Genomic DNA, 12,837 nt, shown 5'->3' with positions numbered 1-12,837 from the left:
AATGCCACACAGGTCGCTGCTAGGGGAAAAAGAAAAAGATTTTTAGAGCAAATATAGATATTCGGCTAAATCGAAGATAGTAATATGCTGTGCTGAAAAAGATACGTGGGGTTACTAATGGCGTTTTTTCAAGAGTGAGTCCTGGGATTGATCATCTTTAATATTATCACTAATGGCTGCAGTGCATGCAAACAAAACAGGAAAATGCTAATGAAATTCATTGATGACATAAAATAAGGTGCCATTGGCGATAGAGAGAAAGTCATGTATGGAATACAGAATAATTATATTGATTAGACTGAGAGAGAAATGCAATGAAATTCAATAATGTGTAATGCCAGGTCATGAATTTACAGACTAAAACTACATATTTCTGCTCTTAACTGGAAGCTCGGTAGTTGGGATACTGGTTCATTAGGACAGCAATGTCACAAAGACTCCATTAAAAAAAAACAAAACAAAAAACCTCAAATGCCTTAAAGGCCTTAACATGCATTAGGAGACAGTCTGAGCAGTGACGGGGATACAAATCTCCTCACACGTGGCCCTCTCAAAAGCCCGCCGGATGTCACCCGTGCTGGCCTGCCTAAGAGGAACTGCAGTTGGAGAAGATACATAAAAGGGTGACTGGGAGAGCAAGGGAATGAAAAATTGTTTTTGGAAGAAAGTTTAAGACTTCACAGCAAGGGGAAAACCAAAGGGACTAAAGCTGCTAACGGGTAGTACATCCACAGGGCTAAACACAGCAGAAAACAGCCTGTAAATTGATCATATATAAATGAATACACACACACACAAAAAAATAATAATAAAAAAAAATTCTAATTACCTTTACAAAATACGAATCCTATACTAACTCTATTTACTAATTACTAAACTTATAACAGTGGTATTAAAGACAGAATGATAAACCAACGTGAGGGAATTATTAAATGATTGCCTGCAATAACAGGGCTTGGATTAGATGATCCAGGACTTCTGACTCCAAACTTAATTCAAACTTAATTCAAAAGTTGACAGAATTTTTTTTTTCTCTTTTCCTCCCCCAAAAGCAGCCTAAGTAATACTGGAAGACACCAGATGGTGCTGTCACAGTTTTATACATGCAGTATGCCCAGACTTTCATCTTTACAGGTTATGGCCGAAATGCTGTGTAGCTGTGTCATACTTAGCATATTTTATTATGTTCCTGCATATGCCATTAACGTTTGCTGCTCAAATCTGCAGGTAAATAAGTTCTTAGAAGTCTTCAGAGGAAGCATTTTCAAATGTAGATAATAAATCCTTCTTGAAATGATGTTTTTGTCACTGACTTGAACGAAAATTGAGCTGAATCCTAAGGATGCCAAGCACATGAAAAGGATGAAAGACTGGAAATTTGCCATCTTTTCTCATTTTCTCCCTAGTTTTTCTTTAAATTCAGTGGAAGTGTATTCCTTACTTAGATTGAGATGCAGCCCATGAATGCTTTGAACACACAATTAAAGAAAAAGTACATATAGATGTTATTTAAAATTTGATAGAGCTGAGGTGGGTTTTATTAATTTTGGGCTATCACTTCTCATCCCCTTTGTACTTTAGATATGTTTCCTCCTATAAGACTGGTCTTTAAAAACTGAGTGTTCTGAATTCAACACTCATAGTTCAGACATTTCATTTAGAGTTTAGATAATAGCCCTAGCCATTGTATCATGTTCTCTTATCTCATACATTTATAGGCTGTTTATCACTACAATTAGAATGACAGAGAAGTGGTCCATGTAGGGTAAGAACTGATGAATGATTTATAAGTACTTTTAGCAAAGAAGTAGTTCAAGGAAGTTTGCTCATCAAGTTCTAGTTCTTTCCTTTTTTTTTTTTTTAAATATAAAATTGAGCACAACGGTTTGAAATTATACTGCCTGTTGTGTGACACAATTTAAACTCAAATTGCTCAAATCCCTTTATTACATTGCACCTTTATTTGGCATATGCCTTGGTCAATATCTGGTCTAAAAGCTTTTTTGTGCAAAGAGACTAAAAGTTCTGTTGTCACACAAGTCAATGTAATGGTTCGTTATAACATCGTCTTGGGAGAGTAAAAGGCTTTTCTGGAGTCAGTATGGGTTTGTTTGTGTTTGTTGCAGACTGCAAAGTCTAATTAGGATTCCTGTAAGAGGGTCCATTATGATCACCTAATCTGATTTTCTATAACACTAATGATATCGTTAACCTTTTGAATTGTTAATATTGTTTTTAATATTAAATATCATTCCTAGGTCCATGTTTTATAAGCCATTAAAAAATAAAAACATTTTTTTCGAATTGTTAGCACTTCACGAATTTGCATTGGAGTTCTACTCCATTATACTTCTAAAACTTTAAAAAATATTTTTTGGTCTTCAAAGTAGATTTGTACACATTAGTTGACTCCAAAGCTCCCCATGGACATAGGCAAATATTACTTCAATTACAAATCATTTGCCTCTTGCTATCCAATCTATCAACAAAAATTAGCAAAATGTTTCAATAGGTGGTAAGGCTGCTCTGCTGAGGTTGTAGACGACAAAAACATCTAACTGCAAAATATGCCTTTGTAGAAGAACCCTAGTTTCTTCATACGCACAGCCTTATTCTGTTTTCTTTACCTTGAACGTTTTTGTCCTAAACAGAGTGTCTGGTTTAGTAATTGACTAAAACTACCAGTTTGTGAGTCTGACACACATAAGGCATCAAACAGAACAAGTTTTCTCCCCAAATGCATGTTTGCTTCTGAATGGTCTGGAGACATCTAGGAGAAATATTCTGTTGTACTTATCTGACATCAAGCTTTTCACAGTCCAGGTCATAGAAAACCAGCTATTGGAAAATGAGCCTTTAGACATGTTTTTGAAAGACAAGAGGCTGAAATGATTTGTCAGGAAGCCCCCAACCCTTCAATCTGTTAGGACCTCCAAAGTCCTCAGAGAAAGCAGAGATCTTCTCTCCAGCCTGAGGCAGGAGAAACCTCACAGCCTCTCCTCACCTCTCAGGTGCAAAGGGAGCAAAGCAAGTCCATGACCAAGAAAAATTACTTTACACTCTTAAGAGTGGTAGAAGACTGTATGCCTGGTGATCTGTGTGTAATTTTCCATAGAGGTAGCTATACTTGTGAATTTTCTGCCATCGTTCTACCATTTGTTTGTTTATTTTCTTTTTATTCCAATCTCTTAGGATCAGGAGGTTCATTTGGCAGTTTTTGTGTTACTAAAAGGTCATCTGGATGAGTGTCCTCTCTTTGAGCAGGAATCACCTTTATTTCCTCTCTATTTTTTAAAGCATAAGAAAAATCTAACAACATGAAAATGCTCCACTTCCTCTGTAAATATATGTAATGCTTTTAGGGCAATTATGTGGTACCTGGTAGCTAGCCAATCCCTCTGTACAAGGAAGCATTTGCTAGACATCCTCAGAGTTAATCCGTGGCTGTGGGTCAGCCCCCTGAAGAACTGACTGTTCACATAAGTTGTTTCAGGCTGCTTTACCTGGCCCCAGAGATCTGACCAATATTTGTTTGCTCACAATGTTTTAAAGTAAGCTGGGAGCCTACAAGAACTAACCACAGAACAGCATTTCTCTGCCTTTCTGAACTGGAGGGCTACTGACCCCTGGGGAGGAAAAAGAAAAAAGAAAAAACAAGAAAGGAAATCCCATCATTTGTGCTCAATGTCTGTTGAGCACCTGAAAGTCAGGACAATGGACAAGTGCCTGGCCTTGACATAGATTAGGAATAGACAATGACCACGCTTTCATGTAGCCACTGCTTCATACCTGGTTGACTGTGTAGTAATGTGCATGTGCAGCTGTTTACGAAGTCATTTTTCCTTGCAGACCTTCTGGTGTCCTGTGCACCTTAATTAGCCTTGGACAGCAGGTTGGGTAATGCCACTAGAATATTGTGCCCACTAGACATGGAGATACAGCCATGAGGGTAAGTGGACGATAAACATATGGTGTGCTGCAATGCCATAGATAGTTCAATCTGTTCATTTTTTTCTGATACGCAACCTAGTGATTTACTTATGGGACCTTGGAAATGGATGTATTTTAGCAGCCATACAGTCTACGTGGAATAGCATCCCACTTGTGAATGGTAACGCACTGGAAGATACAAAAAGCCCTACGATAAGCCAGTGTGAGGTGTCTTTTCCTCTCCTTGTTGCTTCCTGCTTATATTATACTGCCTTGCATAAGGAAAGGCTTAAATATTGAAGGCCAAGACTTTTGTTTTGTGCTAGCATCAGCCACCAGAAAGAGGTGCCTTGATATACCTCACAGTCCAGTATCTGAGTTTTGCAATACCCACAGTTACAGTGACATCTCATGGTAATGAAGTCTGGATGTATGCTTCTAACCAAGAGTTTCTTCCCAAGAATATTGAGAGGCTTAGATGTGCTTCTTTACTGACACACTGAGATTAAAAATTTTTGAGATTAGAATTTTTCTGCCTAGCAGAGGCAGAAAGGAATTCTAGTTATGATTTTGATACTATACAAACGTTTCCTTCCTGAAACCCACTGAGAATTTAAACCACAATTCAAGTCAGTCAAAATATTTTTCTTAACTTTCAGACTTTCAGTTGAACACAATTTCAACTTAAAAACTACAAGCTTTTTATATGATTAAAGAGGATTTGGTAACCCTAAGGGAACATTCTAACCATGCAGTTTTGTTAAAAATGCTAGCCAGTGTGAATTAGATTATTTACAAGAGAGTATTTTAGAAATACATTTTTCATCAACCAACTAATGCAGAATGTTTAGTCCCTGTACTTCAGCCGGCAGAGACAGTGAAAATATGGCACTTTTCTGTAGACTAGCACAGTGTCACAATTTTGGGGTTGCACAAATTCAGTAAAAATTCGAACTCTTTCATATGTAGGACAAATGTGAAGCTTAACCATGCGACCACAAGAGGTCATCGTTGCTCCATGAGAACAGTTTTTGAGCAGTCCAGGGTGAAAAACATTGTTTCTACACGTGCATTTGATTTACTCCATACTTAAACAAGTCAAAGAGCTAAACACAAAACTGAGATTATTTTGTCGTCTTTTTTTTTTTCAATAAGAAAAAATGATAAGATCACAGCACACACACTTAAGACCTTTTGACCACTGTCCTTTGTCCCATTCTCAACTTAAAAACAAACAATACCAATAATAATAATTAAAAAAAAAGTTAAAATATTACAAAAGTGTTTCTCTCTCTACTTTGTAATCTGATACAAAGCTGTGCCACTAGCATAAGGATGTAGAAAAGTTTGAAAACCATTTTATAATCAGAACCCTGCACAGATTATCTTACCCTGATTACATCTGAATCTTGCCAATTGCATTTTGCATAACATTTTGAAAATTATAGACTTTCTTACCCACACCTGCACCTAAAAATTCTTATGTAGGCACACACCTCATGTCATAACAGGAACCTTGCCCATCTCATGTCTTTACAGGAGCTTCCTTTTGTCTTATTCTGGCAAATGCAATATTGCCACATTTAGGTCAGTTTAGAGTACTGCGATAAGAAGGATCATCATCTTATCTTGTCCCTTTCTCCCCTTTTTTCTTATATCCCTCTGCCAGGTCTCCCTTCCTGGTTACACCAAATCATCGCTAACAACTTCTCCTTGAGGGGCATCTCAGGTTTGCCACTGCAGCATCCTCAGCCACCTTGCCATCCCTCTGCCCATGCTGCCAGCCTGTGCTGCCCACTCAGTCACCAAAAATCACTGACACGCTTTTTTTCCACCTGCTTCATGCAGCAGAGCATATCACTTTGTTTTCACTCAAAAGCCTCCCTAAACCCAATGGCAGTTACTGAAATTGCAAAATATCCAACTTGATGTAGAAAGGCAACCAATATGCTTTGGCCACTGCCAGTTCTTACGGCATTCTTTCCCACTCCTCGCAAGGTCACATGTATCCAGCTGCAAGCTCTTTTAAAGGGAACCATCTTCCATACTGTTATGATCCCTCACGCAGCAGGGTCCAACTCCATTCTAAGGGCTCCTATGCAATGAAATCAAATAGGCATGGATTAAGCGTCTGAGTTATGAGTTATGGCTTGCATAACTTATTTATTGTGGAGACATGGGAAGTCTGGGAATGGGTCTGAATGTCAGCAAAGTCCATCTGGGACCTACATGGCTCCCTAGCATGTTTCCAAATCCAGTCATGATAGAGACAACATCAAATTCACTGAAACCAAAAATCAAGATCCCATTCATTTTCAGTAAAGCTGAGATTTTATCCTCGGCTAGGTAGGCAAATCAGAATCACATCAGCACAAAGAAATTATTGTAGTGGCCATAGTCTCATCTGGTGATATCACCATGGAAACCTCATCACAGATCAAAGCTAAGAAACCAGTACCATTCAATTAGCACCAGTGTCATGCTACTCTCATGAGCAGCTAGGAAAATTTACAGTTTATTGAAATACTAAAAGCTTGCAGCACAGATGCCCTGAAAGTGAAGAAAGCTACTTCATTAGTTTCATGGATATATTTCTACATGCAAAGTTTCTAAGTATAGAGTGCATTTGTTGTTGTACGTTAAGATTATTTTTAAATAAAGAATTCCCAAATTAATATTTATTTCTGATTTTATCCATAATAGCCCATAATTTTTCTATCTGGCATTGCTCTCATCTAACATTTGAGAAATAGAGATTCAAACTGAAAAAGAATTATGTTGGAGAAATAAATGTACAGCTGATATACATTTAAGTTGCAATGCAGGCAAAATGTGTTAGATATTCTGAATAATTTTATGCAATATATGAGAAAAGTACAGTATTGTGGATTTAATTTGAAATCAGCAGTGCAATGAGTAGCTCTATCAAACAGATGACTTTCTCCTCATTTAGTGTCTGCTATTTTTTCACACTGTGATTCATAGTCTAACGTTCAAGTACTCTGAATATTCTGCCTACATTACCAGACCTAATGAAATACATTTTTGTTATATTAAGAAAAAAAAGTATAGCATCTATAATTTTCTAACTTTTTAGAGCTACTCCTTGTAGTGTAACAAAACCAGCTCCAATTGTTTACATCTGAACTGTGTTTTACATGAAAACGTCAACATACCTTGAGCAGGCAAAATGCTCTCAATTCTTATATGTAATATTAGCTTTAACATAAAGTTTCATATCTTTCACTTCCATCAGCTGAACACTGTCTGCTAAGTAATATACATATCACAGATCTTGTTAATTAATGCTCGAGTATTACAAAGCTACACTAGCTTTCTTAACTCTGCTGAATCAATTATTTTAAGCCCAGATGGCTCCCACACAGCTCTGCAATCAGTGGTGAATCCAGGCCCTTGTAGGTAGTTCAAAGTTCATTATCATTCACTTCATGATATGAGGCCAAGTTTGTTTGCTCGAGATGACAGGAGACTGCACACCTCGCCCTCTTCTCTCACACAGTTCCTCCTTAGGGAAGCACCTCCACACCCACCATATTCTGTGGCCTTCCTTCTCTCTCGCCCACAGAGCTGCTTTTGCTCAGTTTTGTTGAACGAGTTACTGCTTCCAAGCAAACAAATAATAATAGGACATATTCAGCAACTGGAATATCTTGCATAGGAAGAATTTCAATTTTACTTTTTCTCCTGGTTGCAGGACTCATCTCTGAGATCAGCATGGAAGGCATGAAAAGCTGCAAGGCAAACACAGCTAAGAGCTGGAAATGCAGAAAATAGACAAGTTTCAAAGACCAACAAGTGACTGGTGATTTCCAGGGCCACTGCAATGCTGCAACTCTGTGGGCTGAGAGGAGATGGGAGTGCCACCCTTAGGCCGTGCAAGCAACCTTGCCCACTCGTTCCGGCCAAGGGCTGGAGCAAGGTTACATGGCCATGGACCCACGGCCAGAAGCAGAGACTGAGCTCATGTCCAAGTCCCATGAGCTCAGGACAGAGGCTGGGATGCCAGCCAACAGCATGGCACAGGCACCACAAGCTCAAGCAGCTGCCTAGCCAGAGGAGGCCCTGCAGAAGGAAGGACTCCTGGGTGCCAGCCACAGCAGGGACACCCCCCGATGACGCCCCTGGGCTGGCTGAGAGGTTTTGCTCATCAGTCAACTGCCAACGAGCCTCAGCTAGGGAAAACCTCACAGCCACATCAGTCAGCAGGCAGCAAGGATGGTATCTTTCAGTCAATAATAAGTAAAAGCTTTTGAGTGCTGCTGATGCGCATTAGGCTATAGGAGGTGACATCTTCTGTCAGAGGATGAAAGTGGAAGGCCTGTTTCTGTAAAATTCCCAAAATGAAAGGGAAAAAAAAGTGTTGCAACCCATTTCCAAGCTGGGTAATTGTATTTCATGTTTATCTGCATATATCTCTGCATCCTTATTTTCCAAAGATGCCTGTAGTATTCCCACGTGCTATTTGTTAGCTGCAGCTGCTCCACAAGAGAGAGAGCTGCATGACAGAGATAGGGCAGCAAACTCTCTCCTGATAGTATTTGACTAGCTTTCAGTAACTGCTTTGTTCTTAGATGGGCAGACCCTGGGAGCATCTCGCTGGAAATGCCAGACTCGGCAGGGCTGCATGAAAACGCAGCTAGGTGGAGCGCAACGTTAACACATGCTCAACGAGTGAACTCTCTCCCTTGCATTCTCCCAGTGCCTTCAGCAAATATTTGCAGGCTGTCACTCCTACCTTACAAGTACTGTCCTCATTGCCAAGCACCTCCAATCCCCACCCCAGCAGTGGCTGAATGTTACAGCCACCACTCGATGCAGTGCGAAGCTAGACAAGTCCACCAGTGGCCACAGAGACACTTGCTGAGCTTCAGAGCTCCCACAATAGGGGTTGTGTGTTCAGGACTCTGAGTGCATCATTTCTACCTTTCACACAGCTGATCCTTTTTTTTTTTTTTTTTTTTTTTTTTTTAAGGATCTTAATTAGGAGTCTCTTTGATTTTCCTGGGAACTTTAAAAGACCTGTGAGAAGCTGTTGGGACACTGAATTTACTTCAGTCCCTGATGTCTCATGAATAAATTAAGCGAGCTATGTTTTTTTGATAATCCAGTTATTTGATAGCCTTGATTAAACCTTTTTAGAATGACTGGAGGCTCTGGATGTTATTTATTCATATTGAGGCACAGAAACAGTCACTCATGCGTAGAGATTCTCAGCAGCTCACAAAATGACGTGCTTACTTATGCATAGCGATCCTCAGGAACTCACACACTGCCACACTCCTGCCCGGACACACTCAGTAACATGCACAGTGACAGCCTGGCCCACAACACTTATTTTAGAAATCCTCAAGGGCTTCCACAAGGGCCTCCTCTTCCTTGCAGCTGACAGCAAAACTCCCCAGCGGCTCCAGCCCACGCTGCCGAACGCGCTCACCCACCTCCTTCTCTTAGCCCAGCCTTTTCTCACCACTGTGGCATTTCCCTGCTGAGGGTTCCCTAAGGTCACTAATGCACTTCTGAAAGAAGATCTCATTTTCACTACCTTCACATTTTAACGTCTCAGCGCCAAGGAGCTTCTGTTCTGCTTTTTGATTTTTATTCTGTTTTGGTTTGTATAGAAATTTTGCATTAAACAAACATTACTTGATAGTCAGAGGGATGAGAGGGCTCAGGGGATTGGTAATGGGCTGTGAAGCCTTTCCTTTCTAGGCCAGTTCTCCAATTTATTCTAGGCTGTTTTAGCTGGATTTAACATTGGAAAAAAGGTGTGCTCACTTAAACGGTCTGAGTTCTCTGAAACTAATTAGACTTAAAGTGAACTGACCAGTGACAAAAATACCACCATACAAATAAATTTCACCAAGCAGCCACTTGAAAAAACAAAACAACCAAATAAAAATCCAACCCCACCAAACAGAAAGAACATTTTACTTCAGCCAGCTAATGATACAAATGGGAGTGGTCTAGAAACATACTGACTGCCAGGGGCAACTCATCCATCCTCCAGCCCGAATCTGTTACACAACTAGCTTTTGTGGCATGCCTGGAAGGTCTTCAACCTGGAGTGGGTCAGCCCAAGAGAAGCTGGCAGTGACCAAAAGTTATTGCTATCTAACTTCACTCACTTGTCATCAGGCAAACAGCAAACTCAGCCTGGAGGCCCCGTTCCTTGTAGACAAATATTTAACTTCACATAAAACACAGAACCACATCTCTGCTGAAGATGGCATCATCATTTGATTCTTGCCCAGATTCCCAGGCTGGCCGCAAGAGGGATAATAAGACAACCACCCCTCAGACACCCTGATGATACTTCCACTGCACTCAGCGCAAGGAATGCACAGGCACAATGACTTAGAGGGAATTTCCTTTTGTCAAAGAGGGCAATAACCTAGGAGAAATTGGTAAAGAAACTGGATGCCAATCCAGGATGTTATTTTCAGAAACTGCTTGTTTTTCTTCTGTAGTTTTACCTCAGGTACATCATTGTTGTCATTTTCCAGCAGTGCTTTCAATAATACATAAATACAGCAAAATACTTGAGACAAACCCTTCAATTCCCCCTTATGCTCCCTCAAACAGGCTTTATGATGAATTGGTGCACAATGCTGTTAAAAACACTGGGTGCAATTCTGTTCTTTATCCATAATGTTTTTCAAAAACACAGTCAAGAAAAATAAGAAAGGCCCTGGTTAAGTTTATGAAAGAAATCATGGGAGCTCCCTATAATATCAGGGAAGGGAACTGGTGATGCAAAGCGTCTCTTTCAGTCCCATAGATCAACAGCTAAACCCCCTGCATCGTATACCATAAAGTGAACAATCAGTCCTTCAGTTTTCATTAGCTGAATATATTCAGTATTTAATTCAGCCAGTGCTCAGTACCACTGATATTAGATTCATCTAAATGGAGCTATAATTAGACAGCAAAACTATTCAGTTCGTATTTGCATAAGTTTTCTACAACTGAATGCTGCTGAACGAGGAAAAGGCACAATTAAAGGAGAAAGATTGCTATCTGGTAGGAAGTGACACAAGAGGGGAGAATGTCATGCAGCTTGATAACTGAGGGAAAACGTGGAACAGCTGAAATGCAGATTTTTATTTTATTTTATTTTTTTACCACCAGTTTTTCAGAAGTATGGCAACAAATGGCAAAAAAAATACTCTGCCTCATCTAGACCATAGTCAAACTGCCTTTGAAGTCAGCAGGATCCTCCTATTCAGTGGACACTGGGTCCTTGCAAGGAGAATTGTTAAGCCTGGGAAAAGGCTGCCCGAAGCGGTTGTGCAATCTCCACCCTTAACAATGTTTAAGGCTCAGCAAGACAAGGCCTGGCCAACCTTATTTGATGTGGAAATTTTCAGCAGGAGAGTTGAGTGGGTGACCTCCAGAGGTCCTTTCCAATCTCATTTCTTCTATTATTCTAATAACATCCATTCTAAATGAGAAGAGAGTTTCTTGTCATCAAGATGTGAGGCTACAGCACAGGTTTTCCAATGCTTAACCACCATCACTCTGAGCAATTTTTTCCATACACCAGTTATAACTTCCCATGCTGCAGCTTGTGACCATTGCCTCTTGTGCTCTCACAGCTTACCCTTGAGAAGAGTCTGACTTATCTACAAATTCTCCTAGGTCCTTGAAGACAGCAGTTAGATATTTTCAGCCTTCCCTTCCCCAGATTAAACAACCTCCAATGTCTTCATACATCACACTCTACAGTCCTTGAATTTTGACACTCTCCCATTGTTGTTCTGTCTCTTGTACCGTGTGGTCCCAGGCTGTAAAGTTTCATACCCATTTGTTCTCGTGACAGAACAGGCTTTTTGCTCCCTCCCCCTTACTTGGGGCATTGACTGATTGATTACAAGCCACCCTATCCCATTTTGACCTTGCATTTTGCAAGGTACAGGACATTTTTTTAGCCTCCTCCCATGTGACATGCTTCTTAACTGCTTGATCACCTTGGCAAAGTTTCCTTCCACTTGTCCATATGAATTCTTTTTCTCAACAGAGGATAAATGGATATTAGCTAGTACACACACACAGTGGGACTTACGGGAGGCCTACAGAAACTTGAGTCCCTCTTTCTTCTCTGCTTCAGCATCCAACAGTGCAACACATCTTTTATCTTATCTCCATTTTAGATCAGGGCTGAACAATGGTACATAACAGTACTAGAGATTATAGGTAATGTCTTGTAAGACATTTTTAATACCACTAACTCTTCCCTAGGTCTGTTGGAAACACCACCTTCAGCACGCCCTAGGACCTCACTTCCTTTGGCACCAGCAGCCAGTAGGCACCCTGGACAGGTTTCACAGGCCCTACCTTTAGCTGTCTGAACAGAGCCATCGTCCCATCCTTAGAGAAATGACTGACCTCCTTCAGGTGCCCATCTTTTTCTGCCGATTAGTGGGAGAGCCTGGGCAACAAGCTCAGACTGGTGAGCTCATCATTAGACAGCTGAAGCTAGGTGAATTAATCTCATATCCTGTGACCAATTAAAACATTCACATCCTTCATTTTCCTCTGTCACTTCCATCTTACAAGCCTCCAGCACCTAGGCAGAAATTCCTGTCATTAGTCATCCAGCCTGACCTTGAATTTTTATTTCACTTCTCCCATTTCTGTCACACAGGTGCTCCTGTTTATTTCTAACAGGTATCTCCCTCCTCTTCTTCACTCCCAAAGCCTCCTGGAATCACGTATGCAGAAAATTCATCATCATGTGCCAGCCTTTAGATGGGGTCAGATGGAAGAGAAGCAAGATTATTTATGGCATTACAATCTCATCAGAGAAACAATACTAACAACTTGCCACCAGCCAAGTTCATATCCCATCACAAATTATTATTGCTTACCCCTTTTGTTAGAAAATGG

This window comes from Netta rufina (assembly GCF_964035555.1).
Source record: "Netta rufina genome assembly, chromosome: 4".
Classification (NCBI taxonomy): domain Eukaryota; kingdom Metazoa; phylum Chordata; class Aves; order Anseriformes; family Anatidae; genus Netta; species Netta rufina.
The sequence above is the reverse complement of the archived record's forward strand: the minus strand, read 5'-3'. Positions refer to the sequence as shown.